Consider the following 15,694-nt stretch of genomic DNA (forward strand, 5'->3'; position numbering starts at 1 on the left):
TCCTCCTATTTTCCTTCCTGCCTTCGCCTAAGGGCCATCCAAAATACGGCCTCCACGGTCGGGATTCAACCTGTGGGTCGGCAGCCGAGGGCCTTAGCCACTATACAGTATAGACCACCGTGTCGGGACTGACGTTTGGTGAGCAAACAAGTAAACAAATATGTTAAGAAACCTTCTCATCGCAGCTCCGAGTCCTTAGCGATGTTCTATAAGCGCTATACAGGCTCTCGTCTCATCAGGAGTGGCGCCGCGCTGGTCATGGTGCTCGGTTACTGCCCCGAAAGTCGCACGTTTGGTCCCTGCCTCGGAGTCGCACTTCGATGAAAGCTGACAGCTCTGCAGCACGATGAACCCTGGCGGGTCGAAAATATCCGGAGCTTTCCTCTTCGGTGTTCCTCGTAATTATATCGTCGTTTCGGGACGTCAACCGCCGGTATAACTTACTAATTATTCGTGTCGTGAATATGCGCGTATATTGTGATATTGCAAAGCTATTGTTCGCAAGTTTTGCCTCTGCGGTTGAAAGGCGTGTGTGAACGACACGGCTTCGTGCGCTCTATATGTCAGACGCGCATGTCTCGGTGCAAATGTCGGATCCAGTTTCTCCAAATGGAATGCTATCGGTCGCTTTCCGACAGCTGCGAAGTTTCGCAGTGATAGTTCATTATTTTGCCAAAGCGCCAGCTGGTCCTATGCCTCCCAGCAGTTCTGAACTGAATAAAATTGAACTAGAAGGGCATCAGTGCTGGATGCAAGCAGCAATGTTTCATTTACATTGGTTGCCTTACCGAACGTTTCCTCTTCTTTTTAGCGACGTTATCTATAACGTCAGCAGAGCAATGCCGCGCCACCGAGAGGCGTAAAGTGAGAGACGGCAGAAATACGCTGAACTGCGAACAAGTTTCTTCTGTGTATTATATACGGACGCTCGACATGCAGCGTATACTCACAGCATACGATCTATCTATCTATCTATCTATCTATCTATCTATCTATCTATCTATCTATCTATCTATCTATCTATCTATCTATCTATCTATCTATCTATCTATCTATCTATCTATCTATCTATCTATCTATCTATCTATCTATCTATCTATCTATCTATCTATCTATCTATCTATCTATCTATCTATCTATCTATCTATCTATCTATCTATTTATCTATCTATCTATAAATCTATCTATCTATAAATCTATCTATCTATCTATCATCTATCTATCTATCTATCTGCCTGTCTGTCCTATAACACGAGTCACTCTGTCTGATAAGTGACAGACCTTATCAGCGCAAATGAATGGCTTTTACTAATTAAAGTATACATATATGAGTTCAATAACAGCATGACGTCATTCCGTACAGAGTGGCATCCGCGACGCCTTCCTCATTGCATACGTATACGCGGCTTCGCAACAAAAACAATGCCTCCGGCGTGCGCCCGTTCTGTTGACGCCGGCAGGAATCAAATAAAAGACGAACAAGCAGACAACTATAAACGGAAAGGGCTTCCCGACCGTTGTTCATCGGAATAGACGCGGGGCGCTTCCGTTAAATGGCTCCCCGACTATCTGTGCAAACGCTCTCCCATATAAACACGTCCCCGCGACGCGCACGCACACACGCAGACTTTCGCAAGGGATTCGCTCGCAGGATTTCAAGCTGGACGGTTGTGCCCTCGCGATCTCCGACTTCAGCGTAGCTCCCGCCGACTGGTTCGCCCTCCGCGGTCTCCTGACGCCGTGTAGCTCTCGCATTGTGGCACCCCGCCCTTGGACTGCTTCGACCGGATCCCCACTTTCCTATCTCCTTCTTTTTCCTCTCGTTGGCTGTCTTCTTCTGCTTCTACTTTCCTTCTATCCTTTTTATCCCTCCTTCACCCCACCCCTATAAGGCACTGCGCCGTGTCGCCTGAAGGCAGACAGAAATTAGGTGCCTTTTTCCTCTTCATTGTAACCACTACCACCACCACTTTCGCAATCGGCGCATTGCGGCTGGAGTCACAGCAACCCCCCCCCCCCCCCTTCAACACACACAGCAAAAGAGCGCGATGTCGACGCAGGCGTCACCGTTATCTGACTCGGGCGGCGGCGGCTGGGCGACTGTCACCTGAGCTGTCGCCGACGGACACCGCGAGTGACAAGGCCGGATAACGGAGGGGCCGAGGTGGTGGTGGAGCCACTCACTTCGCAGGCGTCGCGCGGAATCGGCGAGAACGGCCGCATTCTCTATACCGAATTGAGAGGGGTGCTTTTCACTTGGAGATCGTGACGTCACAAACTCCTCTGTTTAGTCATGTGGGGAGGTGAGGAAAATTTGAAGAAATTTTTTTTTCTAACAACGACCACTTCCACACACTTCAGTGAGATGATAATAATTGCTGGGGTTTCATGTCCCGAAACCATGATAATGAAGGATGGCGTATACTTTGGAAATTTTTAACCGTCTGGATTTTTTTTAACGTGCACCTAAATCTATAATGCATGGTCCTCTAGTATTTTGTCCCCGTCGAAACGTAGTCGGCGCGGTCGAGATACGGTTCCACGACGTGGCCAGACCACTGCATGTATAGTCAGGTCCTCTCGGAGGAGGTCACCTGAAAGCGCATGGGGAAGGCGCTACATACGTCAGAGCACGCGGTAAGTTCAAAAATCCCCTTTGGAGGCAAAGCTGTACGACAGGGCGGCATTCCCTTCGTGTGTACGTGGTCTCTGTATATAGCGAGTAATTCACATGTTGTGGTGATGGTTTTCAGGGGGAAGGGGGGGGGGGTGGCAAGACGCTTATAGTTTCTGCAACCCTTAAGGTAGCGCGGTGCAGCGTCGTTGGAAGGAGGTGGAGATGGTGGCCTGCGGGAACATCTTACCACCCTTGCATACATTCAGAAGGAATTACAGAAACAACGAAAGGTAGTGCGAAAGCACATGCGTTGATTAAGTATATAGAACAAAGAGTATACTGTTGATGAATTAGCTACCTATGTAGTTACAACAAGATACGTCTTTCACTGATCTGGCTCGAAAGTCAGATCGGAAGACACCAAAACGAAAACAAAAATCCGGCATAATCGATCTCGATTACTGTTCAAGCTATATAAAGTAAAAAAAATCAAAAAGCCATTAGTCTGAATTTTCAAATTGAGAGAAGGTAACGTTTCCTATACCTAAAATAGCATTTTATTTTTACAACAATAGACATATTCTTTTGTCGCATTGATCTTGCTTTCATTATTTTCTTCTCGAGCGACGTTTAAGAAACGCGCTTGCCTTGCTGTCATATTTCAATTCGTAGTTCGCATAACCATTTGTGACGAGTTGATATTCTTGTTTCTTTTTCTTTTCTTTAACAAAAGGGAGAAGCGTGCATAAACAAAGATTGACTTTGCATAGTTTTGTCTCTCCGCAAACGGAGAATGTATGCATTCGCCTGCGGGCGTCTGCACTTCTGTGGTGAGAACAGCTTAATAAAATACAAGGCATTGTTATTCAAGCTGATTTAGATACAAAGGTTTCTCGCTGAGAAGGCCTGAGCATAAATACTTGACCTTGCCTTTGTTTCGAAAGTGCTTTAAACTGCACATAGATCCACTGACCTCACTATATAAAGCAGCCACGTTCTATATATAGCACCAACACAATGGGACGCGAGCTTCGTGATGTCACACTCAGTGCATCCCATTCTTCATCGTTATTCACGCAGAGAGGCCCAATATGGTGCCAGCGACGTCGTTATCACAACGAAGTAGGTTAATCACTGCATGCGTTAGTCTATTGGCTTTACGTCATCTGAGACAAACATGTTGCACTTCCATGGCGTCCCGTGCAAGTTATCAATATTAGTTTGACTCAGTTATTATATCATCGTATGTCTTAATCAAGAGCATGCGTATTCAAGCCCTTGATTTGACCGCCTCATATTTAGCCTGCACGTTCACCGAGCCACCAGATGTGTAGAGTTGCCAGTTTCGCTTATATACTTGGCAGCTTTGGGCTTCTTTTTCGGCCGAGTCGATTCTAGAATTTAGCAGTTTTGTCGCGTTTTTCGGGCTTATTTGCATCTTCCCTGGAGATATGAATAAATAAGTCACGTTCACATAAAGCGAGTTTATCGATGACTTTGTTTAAGCCAAATATACGTTGCGGGAATCAACAAGTGAAGTTGATCATGCACTGAAAAACGTATATACATTCAACCGAATAGAGCCCATGGAGACAAGGTTAAGTAAATACGTCATTTCGTTCATATATAGTTCGCATATATCTCGCTGTCCGAAATAAGTACCGTGACAATTTTTCAACTCCCCTGTGTGTTTTAGTGCCATTTTTGTTCTAAGTAAATCTATTTTCAAGAATGAACAATTGATTAAATATCTGCTTCTTTTGGACTTCCTTGCGAAAGTTGCACCGCTTTTTGGAGGCTTCTTTTGTGATGTCATTTGTTGCTTGTTAGCATGGTAGCATATGGCAACACTGATGTTAAGTAATATAAAATGGGGCATCTACGTGGAACGTCTGTATGCGGGTATATTTAGAGCGGCGTATGCATGCAGCAACGTCCAGTATATATGAACTCACGCCAGGCCCTGCGGGTCGTTGTGGTCGTCCTCTCGCTGTCCGATGGACGTGATGGGACAGTTCTCGGCTGTTGACCCAAAGGTCGCGGGTTTGATTCCGGCTGCGCCGGTATCATGAATTTCTGTGGATGCAATGGTAGATGCCCGAGTGCATGTTAAGAACACCAAATGATTTAAATTGCCGGAGCGCACCCCTGTGCCTTGCATCGTTATCTTATCGTCGTTTTGGCGTCTAAAAGCCCAGGCATCACGTTATTAGCCATGATTTCAGTACTGCTATCAGTAAAAATACATATATTTTAATGTTAGCAACACACGCACGTGAAAAAAAAAAAGCTGAACAGCGCCAATCGACTGCGCATCTGAAAAGACGGTATATCTGATTCTTGATTTTCCGCCTATATTTCGACTGTAATTCTGTTCCGAGATGCGACTCATACCAACGTATACTATACATCTAATCTCTCGGGTGTCATATATGACCCGGCCAATAGAGGGGAAACCCTCCGGTCACAACAAACGGGAAAATCCCTGTCGTCTTTTCAAACAAAAAGCGTGTTTTCTCTGGAAGGCATATAATATTTCGGCGGAGAGGGCAATAGAAATACACAATACCGGGAATATAGGGCGGCACTATGAGCTTCTAAGAGCATTCTATTTTCAACGTTCCGCTTTATTCTCGGTTCCCTTCAGGTATACATTCGTTGCGCTTCACGTATGCAAGTGCAATCATACACGGTTCTGAATTTCATCATGAGCAGATGAAAGAAACCTGATAAATATGTAGCTTTAAGCGGGCTGGACTATACGTATATATAGTTGACGTCAACTATATATGTGACGCCCACTTCTTCTCTTTCAAACTTGCAACAAAGATAATCCGTCTTGACCCAGGAACTACTCATACATTGCCAAGCACGCGAAAAAATAGGAGAAGAAAAGGCTGACATGCGAAAATCTCTATAGTGTGCACAACTATGAATCTGTATATTATTGCGAAATAATGTATTTAGATAATGGTGGCTGTGTTGATGGGTTATAAGCTGGCACATTCATATAGCCACTGGTGGTTGTGTATATATATGTGGATTTAGCTTTTCACGTCCTTGAAAGGTTTTAGTTGACATATTAAGTCCGTGAAAATTGCTAATTCGTTGGTATTCATACAGCTGTGGTTTTTGTATATAAAGTGATGACATCACCATGGTTCTCCCAGGCAAACAATTCTGTATAATGTATAAGAACTTGTAGTCCACTATAGCATGTACTATTGTGACTGTTACATCAAATATTATCAATAATAAAAACGCTCATTTGGGCAGTAATTTGTTAGCCTAAGACGACTGTAAATTAGGTGGAAGCCATCCAGTGGACATTTTACCGTGCACTACATGGAGGTTGGCATCCGTTCTTCATTAATTACCTGTAACCAACTTAATTGTTACTAATTAACTGAGTATTCACTGAGTTCTCTTTCATTATCACAATATAATTATACTTTGCTTAATATTACTAGCTAACTAAGATTCCGCTAGAATTTTATTGCAACTAACCAGCATATATGATAAAGACGGTATGATAACAAGCACCCGTTTTCAAAACACGAAGCCAACATTTTGGAATTGCGTGCTATTGATTGTACTGTCTTTGTGAAATATGCTTGTTCTTCACAATAGAAATTTCGTTGGAAGTCAGCGCTCGAGCGTCTTCCTCGCCCTGTCTGTCTGTTGTCTTCGCATGCGCTGCAGTCACAGTTGAAAAAAAATATACATATCAACTGTACTGTAGGCCAAGGCTTGGGAGAGAGAGGGAGAGAGAGAAAAATGAATAAAAGGAAGAGACGGGGAGGTTAACCTAGAAGAACTGGTTTGCCATACCTGTACAGGGGTGGGGAAAAGGGTCGGAAAGAGGATATAGATATAGAGAGATAGAGCTCGCACCTTAATAATAACGGTAACAACAACCAGCAAACCACTTCCCGCCTCCTTTTTTGTAACAATCTGTTGGCCATGGTGGACCATGTGGCTATAAGGCACTTGGCTGCTGACCCGGAGGTCAAGGGGTCGATCGCGGCTGCAGTGGTATTTCGGGAAAAGCAGAATGATATAGGCCCGTGTAGTGTGCGATATGTCAGCGCACATTAAAGAACACCAATGGTGAAAATTTCTGCAACCCTCCACTATACGCGGCGTCTCTCATAATCACAGCGTGTTTTTTAGAAAAGCCCAGATATTATTATTATTTTTATATTATTATTATTATTATTATTATTATTATTATCATTATTATTATTATTATTATTATTATTATTATTATTATTATTATTATTATTATTATTATTATTATTATTATTATTATTATTATTATTATTATTATTATTATTATTATTATTATTATTATTATTATTAAATAATCTGCCAAGGTGACGCCGCAGGCGTGTATGCGTGTTCGCACATATCACGTCTCGGCGGCCCCGCAGCCGATTCATCTGCGCGACCTTTCCAATATACCCTCGGTCGTCATCACTCATTGCCGTCACATGTGCGCCGCATATCGAGAAACTGGGTGCGGCGCCCGCTTTGTGCGCCAGCAGCTGTGCGCCTATACGCGTGCAAAGGCCGGCACGTATGCACAAAGACAAGGGCTTTGCCGCGGGAGAGAGTGATACGATTGCGTGCAGAAAGAAACGCAAAGATGTATTTATAAATCGGCACCCTTTGGCTGATGATTATACACCTCGGAGTGTCTTTTTTTACAAATGTGTACACTATTGTTAAAAAATTACAGAAAGGAGATATCTGTGAGGTATACCTGCGGGATCACCTTTAGCGTGGCAGAAGTTATCTTTGGATGCTTAAAACATTAGTTGTGGAAGTAGTTATAGAAATTGTCGCAATCAAGCTTTTTAACCAGTGTAAATGAGCGGTTGAGTCAAACGGGCGAACTTACGTTCTTCCTGCGAATGGTCCATAGCATTCGAAATTTCTGAAACGCGGTCACTGGTTATTACCACGGATTGATAAAATCGGGCTTATTTCACTGACGAAACCGAAACCGACGCATCAAAAAGTGCCTCTACCATTCATTTCGAAAACGCTCTCAATATACACGACACTGTTTCCCTCGCATTGGGGGAATGTTGTAGGCCCGTGTGCTCAGATTTGGGTGCACGTTAAAGAACCCCAGGTGGTCGAAATTTCCGGAGCCCTCTACTACGGCGTCTCTCTTAATCATATGGTGGTTTTGGGACGTTAGACCCCGCATATCTATCTATTTATCGCATTGGAGCAAGATAAGTGGCCATGCGATAAAACGAAGCCATGAAACGAAGAGTTGATAACGGCAAGGGAAACGGCAAAGGAAGAGTTGATAACGGCAAAGGGAAAGGACGTTTTCGGAGTGAATGCTGTAGATGCGTTATTTGGTGCGTCGGTTTCGGTTTCTCCTGCCAAATTAGCCAGACTTCATCGCTCCGCGTTGAATATCAATGGCCAGCTTTCAGAAATTTCAAAGTTGCAATGGGCTATTCGCGGGAAGAAGTTGGAATCGCCCATTTGACTGACTGCTCGTATCCACTGTGTAAAGAATTAATTTTGTTCAATTCTATATTTGCTGCCGTAAATAATGTTCCTACGCATCTGAAGATGCGTTCCGCCCCAGTAAAGGAAACACCGCTGCAGGCAACACGCAAAAACCTCCTCTCTGTAATTTTTTTCAATAATACTGGACATATTTCTTGAGACACCCTTCTTATATATATGTGCGTTCAGTGTATCACGCTGATTTCACTTTATTCTTCACATAACCGCCCGATGCAAGTGCACGCGCAGGAAATTCGGGTGTACAGAAGCGTACTTTTCAGAAGTGTGTTTGGTATACCAGAAGCACATAATTTCATTCCTAAACGTTTATGTGCAGTCAGCGTCGGACCTTTAGAGACCACATATATAGCAAGCGAAATCAAAGTATTTCCGCTGGTTCAACAGGCAGTCTCTAATTCAGATTCCCAGCCTGTTATAAAACGCATCGACAATATGTTGTCCCCACGAACAGCCACGGATTGCCGCAAAACATGTTTTGTCACACCTTGATTGGTATCGAAGCCTTTGGCGACGACTGCAATCGATCGTGCGCAGTCGATAAGTAACTTTCTTCGCTTTGGTTGAAATATATTTAGTGTTCAGTAAACTTATTGAATTTCCTGCCGTCCTCAAAGTTGCCCCGCCGCGGTGGTCTAGTGGCTAAGGTGCTCGGCTGCTGACCCGCAGGTCGCGGGTTCAAATCCCGGCTGCGGCGGCTGCATTTCCGATGGAGGCGGAAATGTCGAGGCCCGTGTGCTCAGATTTGGGTGCACGTTAAAAAACCCCAGGTGGTCAAAATTTCCGGAGCCCTCCACTACGGCGTCTCTCATAATCATAAGGTGGTTTTGGGACGTTAAACCCCACAAATCAATCAATCAAATCAATCAAACCGTCCTCAAAGTTTAACTACATATGTGGGTTCTCGTGACAGGCGAGCTCCCGTGATTTCCGTGCAATTGATGTTCACTTGGTATAGGCTTCCCGACGTGCTGTGCTCGGAAGCAGCTATGCAGCATAAAGTGTGCCTTGTCACGTGATTACAGAGGAGCGCGGCGAGCTTCTGGCTCCCGCGCGCTGCGACGCCGCTAAACAAGTGCATCAGTATGTCGGTGGCGCTGTCTATACATACAGAACAGACGTGATTTGAATGTCGTTGGCAATGGTTTCATTGCATTTGCAGACATGCATGGTCGTTGAGGTTGCAGACGCATGGTCGCTGCACACCCCGCGAGGATTTTCTCTTGGCGGGTGCATACCATAGTTGCATCGATCGAGGCGGAGGGGGAAAGGGAGAGCACTGGTGTATGTACACATACACCAGTGCTCTCCCCCAAGCTATATATAGCTTCACCCAAGCTATATATAGCTTCACCCAAGCTATATATAGCTTGAGTGAAGGCAAGTGCTAATGTTGCTTGAAGGTTGCACCAGAGATGTCTTGCTCGTGCTTTTCGTTTGCTTACGCGATACTCTGTCGAGAGAGGTGTGTGCATATTAATATTCTGCTTTGTTCTTAGTTGGAGACCTTATCAGACGGATGTACTCAGCAATTACGCTTCTATGGCTTGTGGAAATGCCTAAGACTTAGACTTTATTTAAAGACCCGTAGGCAAAGCTACCAGTTTTATCCGATCTGAGCGAAAACGGCAAATTTTGACCACTATATATACTGCCATCTGCAACGGGTATATAGTATTTGCAGCTATACAATAGTATAGTATTTCCAGATTGACTGACTATTCAAATTGAAACAAATAAATGTATTGTCACTGACCAACACCGGTGCATGATCTTGTGTTGCGCAGCCCGTGGTGAAACAAGGTCAGACAGAGACTGAGTCCTGTGTATAGTTTTTATAGACGTGTTCTCGTCTCGTCATCAACAGGAAAATCATGAACTAAGCCCAATCCATCGCTGTACCAACAGCGGCCCTTCAAAGACAAAGACTTGTCTCTTCAAAAAGTATTCTGGAATATAACACCACTTTTCGTGGAATCATGAGTCGGGCAAATAAAACTCACGAGAGCCGCTGTATGCGCGCGAACGCATACATCGCAGTATCTCACATGCTTCACGTCTTTAAGCTTTCAGTTTCCGCCATTCTATAGGCTTGACTGCTGACGCCATCGTGACAGGAACGAATCTATATAGGCTGCGGCGGTCGCATTTTCGATGGAGCCGTAAATGCATGAGGCCCGTGTGTTTGGATTTATAGGGGCACGTTAAAGAATTACAGGTGGTCGAAATTTCTAGCTCCCTCCACTAAGGTGTCCTTATAATCACATCGGAATTTCAGGTTGACACAATTATTATTATATTAAAGGTTGCACATGTCCTATATATAGGAGCGACCGCACTTCTAATAGCACTGGTTTAGAGATAAACTCCTCTTATAAAATGTACTCTCCTATGAAATGCTTTTCTGGTGTAATATTGCAAGAGAAACTGCGTGGAACATCAATTGTATTTCGCGACTGACGAATTCACAGTTTCGTTTCGCTTATGGTTTCATATACGAAAGCGCACTTTTTTCTCTTCAGTTCTAAGACTTTCCGTTCTTTCATTATCTATAGTGCGAAGCAAGTGAATTACATGTACATTTCGCTACGTATCTATAATTATACTTCGTCGCGGATGTATAGAAACACTCGACGTTTGCCTCACAGAATTCTATTCATGGGTGGTGTCTCGGTGTCAGAGCACCACCGAGATATTCTGAGCGCTGAACTCCACATCTCCTTCTCCTTTTCACTTGTATTATTTTTATGTATACATAACAGCGTGAAACACCCCCCCCCCCTCGCCCCTTTTTATAGCACTAGAAAATGGCTAATATATTACCTTGAACGCAGGCTCCCTTGCTTCCTTCGATGGCGTCATCATGACTGCCTGCGCATGGCACGTCACAAAACAAAAGAGAGTACATAGAAGCTTAAGCGGCGGAATTATACCCACTGAAAACTATTTCCGGCTGCTTGTCGCGAGACATCCATGCACCTGGTGCGTGTTGTTTGCATGCGAAGAATTCGTAGGCAACTGTCATTGGTCGCCGGTGAGAGCACGCGCTGCATGCGGCTGTCTCACTCACGTCCGTTGATTTATGAGTGCTGCGAGCGTGAATGGCTTTCGGAGGATGTCGATGCTCTCGGAAATACGAATGGGCGGGTTGGTCGATGTCTCATGCCTACGAACGCGTTCCCCTTCTTGTGGCTTCGAGTCGACAATCTTGGAGCTCCATCGTAAAGAGCAATGCTTTTTTTTTTTTGTACGGGATTTTTTCACCGAAAACAAATTGATGCTCTGTAGAAGGTGATGTATACCTATATGATGAACCGTTTATGGTTCTTGCCTAATTCCGTATACGCACTTCATACGTTTACACAAGCCCACTTTTTTTGTTTTTTTTTTGGCTTCAGATGGAACATAATAATCTTTCAACATGCACAACGTTATGAAACGTGGAGAGTTAAAAAACAGAAGGGCCTCTATAGGTCAGGGACTGCTTATAATAATCGCATTTTAACAATGAGATGGGATACCATTAAACGTGTTGAAGCGAGTTTAAATCCGCAAACTAACACGTCATGACGTGTATGCATAGTCATGCAAGTGAAATGATTGCGACGTTATAATGAATAAAAAGGTGACGAAGATTTGCGAATACGAGGCAAACTATGAAGCAGTTTGTATAACCTCGAATTACTATCCTATTCTATTCTTCTATACCTCGAGTGTACGTCGTATAAACAGTTTATATAATCCCATATGTTAATAAATCGTGAAGGATGACATCCTGCGTTTGGTTGTATATAGGCCTATTCTTTATTATTGGCAAACTTATGCTCGCGGACTTAGTTTTATGCCTATTTAGTAAGTATAATTTTTAATACACTCTACTGAGACGCAAAATTTGCAATAAATAAGAAAATAAATAAATAAATGAATGAATGAATAAGTAAATAAAAAATCACATTTTGAACTGTGAACGTACACCACGAAGCCCTTTCTTATTCGCAAAGTTTTCGGGGACACTGAACACATGCTCAAGTCACTGAAGTAGCGTGAAACAAACGTATTGTGAGAAAGAAGGAGTGAAGATAAAAGAAAAACAGAATCGAAATTCAATATAATAAGGTCACAAACTGTCTTTGGTGCACGCCTCAAAAGCGCCGTGCACACACACACACACACACACACACACACACACACACACACACACACACACACACACACACACATATATATATTGTACGTATGTATAGTCGCGCTCAATATGAGTTGCATCACGCTCTATGTGCTCAAAATGGCGCCAACAGTGCAAAAAGTCGCACCTACAAAAAAAAAAGTGAATTGAAGTCTGAGGATTAGCTGTACTTTTTGAACCACTTCAACGTAAGTCGGTGTCATTGTTCAAACTTGGGGTCACAATAACCCCAGCCAGAGTGCTGCAACTCATGCTGAGTGTGGCTGTACGGGCATGTGCACTTATCTGTATATGTGTGCACTTGTAGCTCGTCCATGATTTCTACACAAAGTACATATATATAGTCATGGGACTGAATTCACGTCAATCTACAGCACACACGGATGCTTAGTCCGAAACTTATGTAAGAAACTAAGAAACCTCATCACTGAACTGGGACGCTCTTCGAGCCTTCTCTGTCCTCGATTGGCGGTTGAGGAGGACAGGGAGGCTCGGAGCCGTGCTCTCGTCAGAGTTGCAGAGGGAGCGTCACGCGCTGCATGCACTTTTGATCACGCGCTCGATCAAGCCTGTTCGGCATCACACTCGTCGGTCCCGATTGGCTTATTAGCACTAACTGCGGAAGCCAATAGTGCAGAAGGAATTTTATGCACATTGTACGTGCTTGATCGCGATTGCAAATGATCGTGTGACACCGGCATAAATATGCTATGCAAGAGCTAAATGGTCGATATTTAACAGTCACGGCCAAGTTTTGGCATACTAATATACATGTGGCACGTATATTTTGTTTGTCGTCTCCTTCTTCGGTGAAAGCATGCAACGTTTGCAGTTATATGGCAAAGTCATGGCCCCGTATTCCCCGTATTCCGAAAAACCACACCGGCCATCGCTCATTGGTGCGTCGGTAAACCGAGGTTCTTTATATATCTAGCGTACCGTTAATGTGTGGGTGCCGAGAAATTTGGTTGTATATATATGGAGCAGAGATCCTCAAAACATGCATACGTACGCATGTGTATACATGTGAAACCTGATTTTATGAAGTGTTTCCATAGGACACTTGAATCATATTGTTAGGCCTTGATAAAAATTGATAAAGGAATTTTTCTGCTCTCCGAAATCTAAAATTGTAACGCTGTGACTACGAAAAGCTATAGAACTGGGCCATCGTTCTTGAATCTAATTCATACTCATCCGCATCTGGAAAGTCCGCGAGGTCGGCCCGAGGGCGGCCCTGATGTGTATACCCTGCCATGTCGACTGGACCTCTAGGTGGCGCTATGTCCGGCCGATGCAGGCCAGAAAGACGGGTAAACGTGAATCAGTGACGGGTGAATGATCTGCTCGAACACGACGACCAACTGAAGGATTGTGCGAGCGAATTGAGTGAGAAAAGAGATGATTAGTGCTATGACATCACGAAACCATCCACCGTTACATTCGGCAGCGTAAAAGTGCCACCGGCTGCAGAGTCCATTGATCCATGTCATGGGCGCGCCGCAGCCTTGTCAGCGGGTGGTTTCCCGGGCGTTCAATTTCCGGACGTTCAATGCGATAGCGTTAGAGCGCGCGGTTCAAGAAAAAATCTGTTTGAACAAGATTGGAAAGAAATCACCACTTTTTTTTCTCTGTTTCACACATTTCTCGAAAAGCATCGCTAAATCACTTTTAGTGCACATGCTTTAGTTCCTAAAATCGGGTTGATAACACCGAGTTCTATTGGTACTTGATGTTGAATCAAAATCTCTTCGTTAGATCGGGAACTTCGTCAAATAAGGTTTCGTTAGATTAAGTTTTCTCTTTACATACCTTTCAAAGCCTGACCACACGTATATAGCCGTTGCAGCACAACAGCGCTTTGTTTTCTTCTTATGTTGGTAGTGGCGACCAATTTCTGCATCCCGGTTGGGGGGCACGGCGCAGCGCCTATTCTTCCTATGGAGAGAAAGGGCGCACAACTTCCCGTAGCCGCCTGCTATCTCTCTCTACACGGAGAGAGGGCGCGGCGCCCCTTCAAAAGTCCATTCTCTGACGCTCTGCAACGCGTACATGAAGTCAGATATTTTATCTCCTTTTTGAGGAGCACGTGCACGTGAAACGAGAACTCTTAGAAATGCGAAGGGACACATTGCCTTTTGTCCCCCCAGCGGGGGCGGTGCTGACATATTGTTACTACTGCCTATTACCCGCCGCCGTTTTTTACCTCTTCTTGGTACACGCTTGTTTACGTTTCCTCCCCTTGTGGCAACGTTCCGAGGTGGACCTCGGGCAAAACTGCCGTGACAAACGAGCTACGACTGGCTGGACTGGCGTATGCAGCATTAACGGTCGTTTAGCCGCGCACGGATGCTTTCTGTCGTTCCCGTGCGACCTTCGCCGAGACATGTTCTCTCTGTACGCGCGCTGCAGAAGGCTGCGCCGCCTTTTCTTTTGCCGCTAACAAATAACTTTCCGAAGTTTGAGAGCAGGCTTCGTGGTGGCCCACTGTCCCGGGGAGATTTTATCTACAGGAGGAGCTTTTGCCTTCGAAGAAAAAATGGTGAGGGGAGGGGTCAGCTATATACTTAAGGAAGGTATTCATGTAGTTCCTCTTGGCACGCGTATCAGCAACGGTATAGAATGCCCACAATTCTCAGAGCATGCACACTAAAACGTCCCCTACACAGCGACCTTGGGTGCAGTGAATCTTGCATAGATGGTTACCACCCTCCCTATCCTTCCTCCTCATCCTCCTGTACAGATTTTTGGTGTTATTATCTGGTTTCATCTAATTTTTTGTCGTCCAGCACGTGAACGCTAAAAAGCTCACGCGACTGATCTATATATAGATCCATGCTAATGAGCATCTCCTTTATTAAAGGGCGGTGACCTGTGCGCCAGCAACTTCAATTCATTTTGATTCGGCCTCATGCCTTGCCCTCCCCAGAGAAATAGACACATGAACTTTACCTCATTGACAAGGCTGCTCAGGTCAGGAGGTTGGCGGCCGCCTGCATCCGCTCAAGTTGCCGTGAGTTTGAGTCGATAGCCTATAGCGCATGTTCACAAGCTGTATAGCTGACCCTCGGTATTATAGGCTTATCTGCTGTGTATTCCAACTGATACGTTGTAGGCGACCGGATATAGATTGTTGTTACGTTCCCACACCGTTTGGTAGAGCGTGTTCGGCAACTCGCAAAAATATTGCAGGTTGCATGTGTTTCGGGCTACTGCATAAACGGTCAACCCTGTCACCGAGGCATCCATGCAGATGAAGGCAGCGCCTGCTGGGAGAACTTCCAAACGTTCTCAAACACTGCGTTTGCCCGGTTTTCATTCTGTCGTGCACAACCTTT

The sequence above is a fragment of the Rhipicephalus microplus genome, chromosome 1, assembly GCF_043290135.1.
Source record: "Rhipicephalus microplus isolate Deutch F79 chromosome 1, USDA_Rmic, whole genome shotgun sequence".
In the NCBI taxonomy this organism is placed as follows: domain Eukaryota; kingdom Metazoa; phylum Arthropoda; class Arachnida; order Ixodida; family Ixodidae; genus Rhipicephalus; species Rhipicephalus microplus.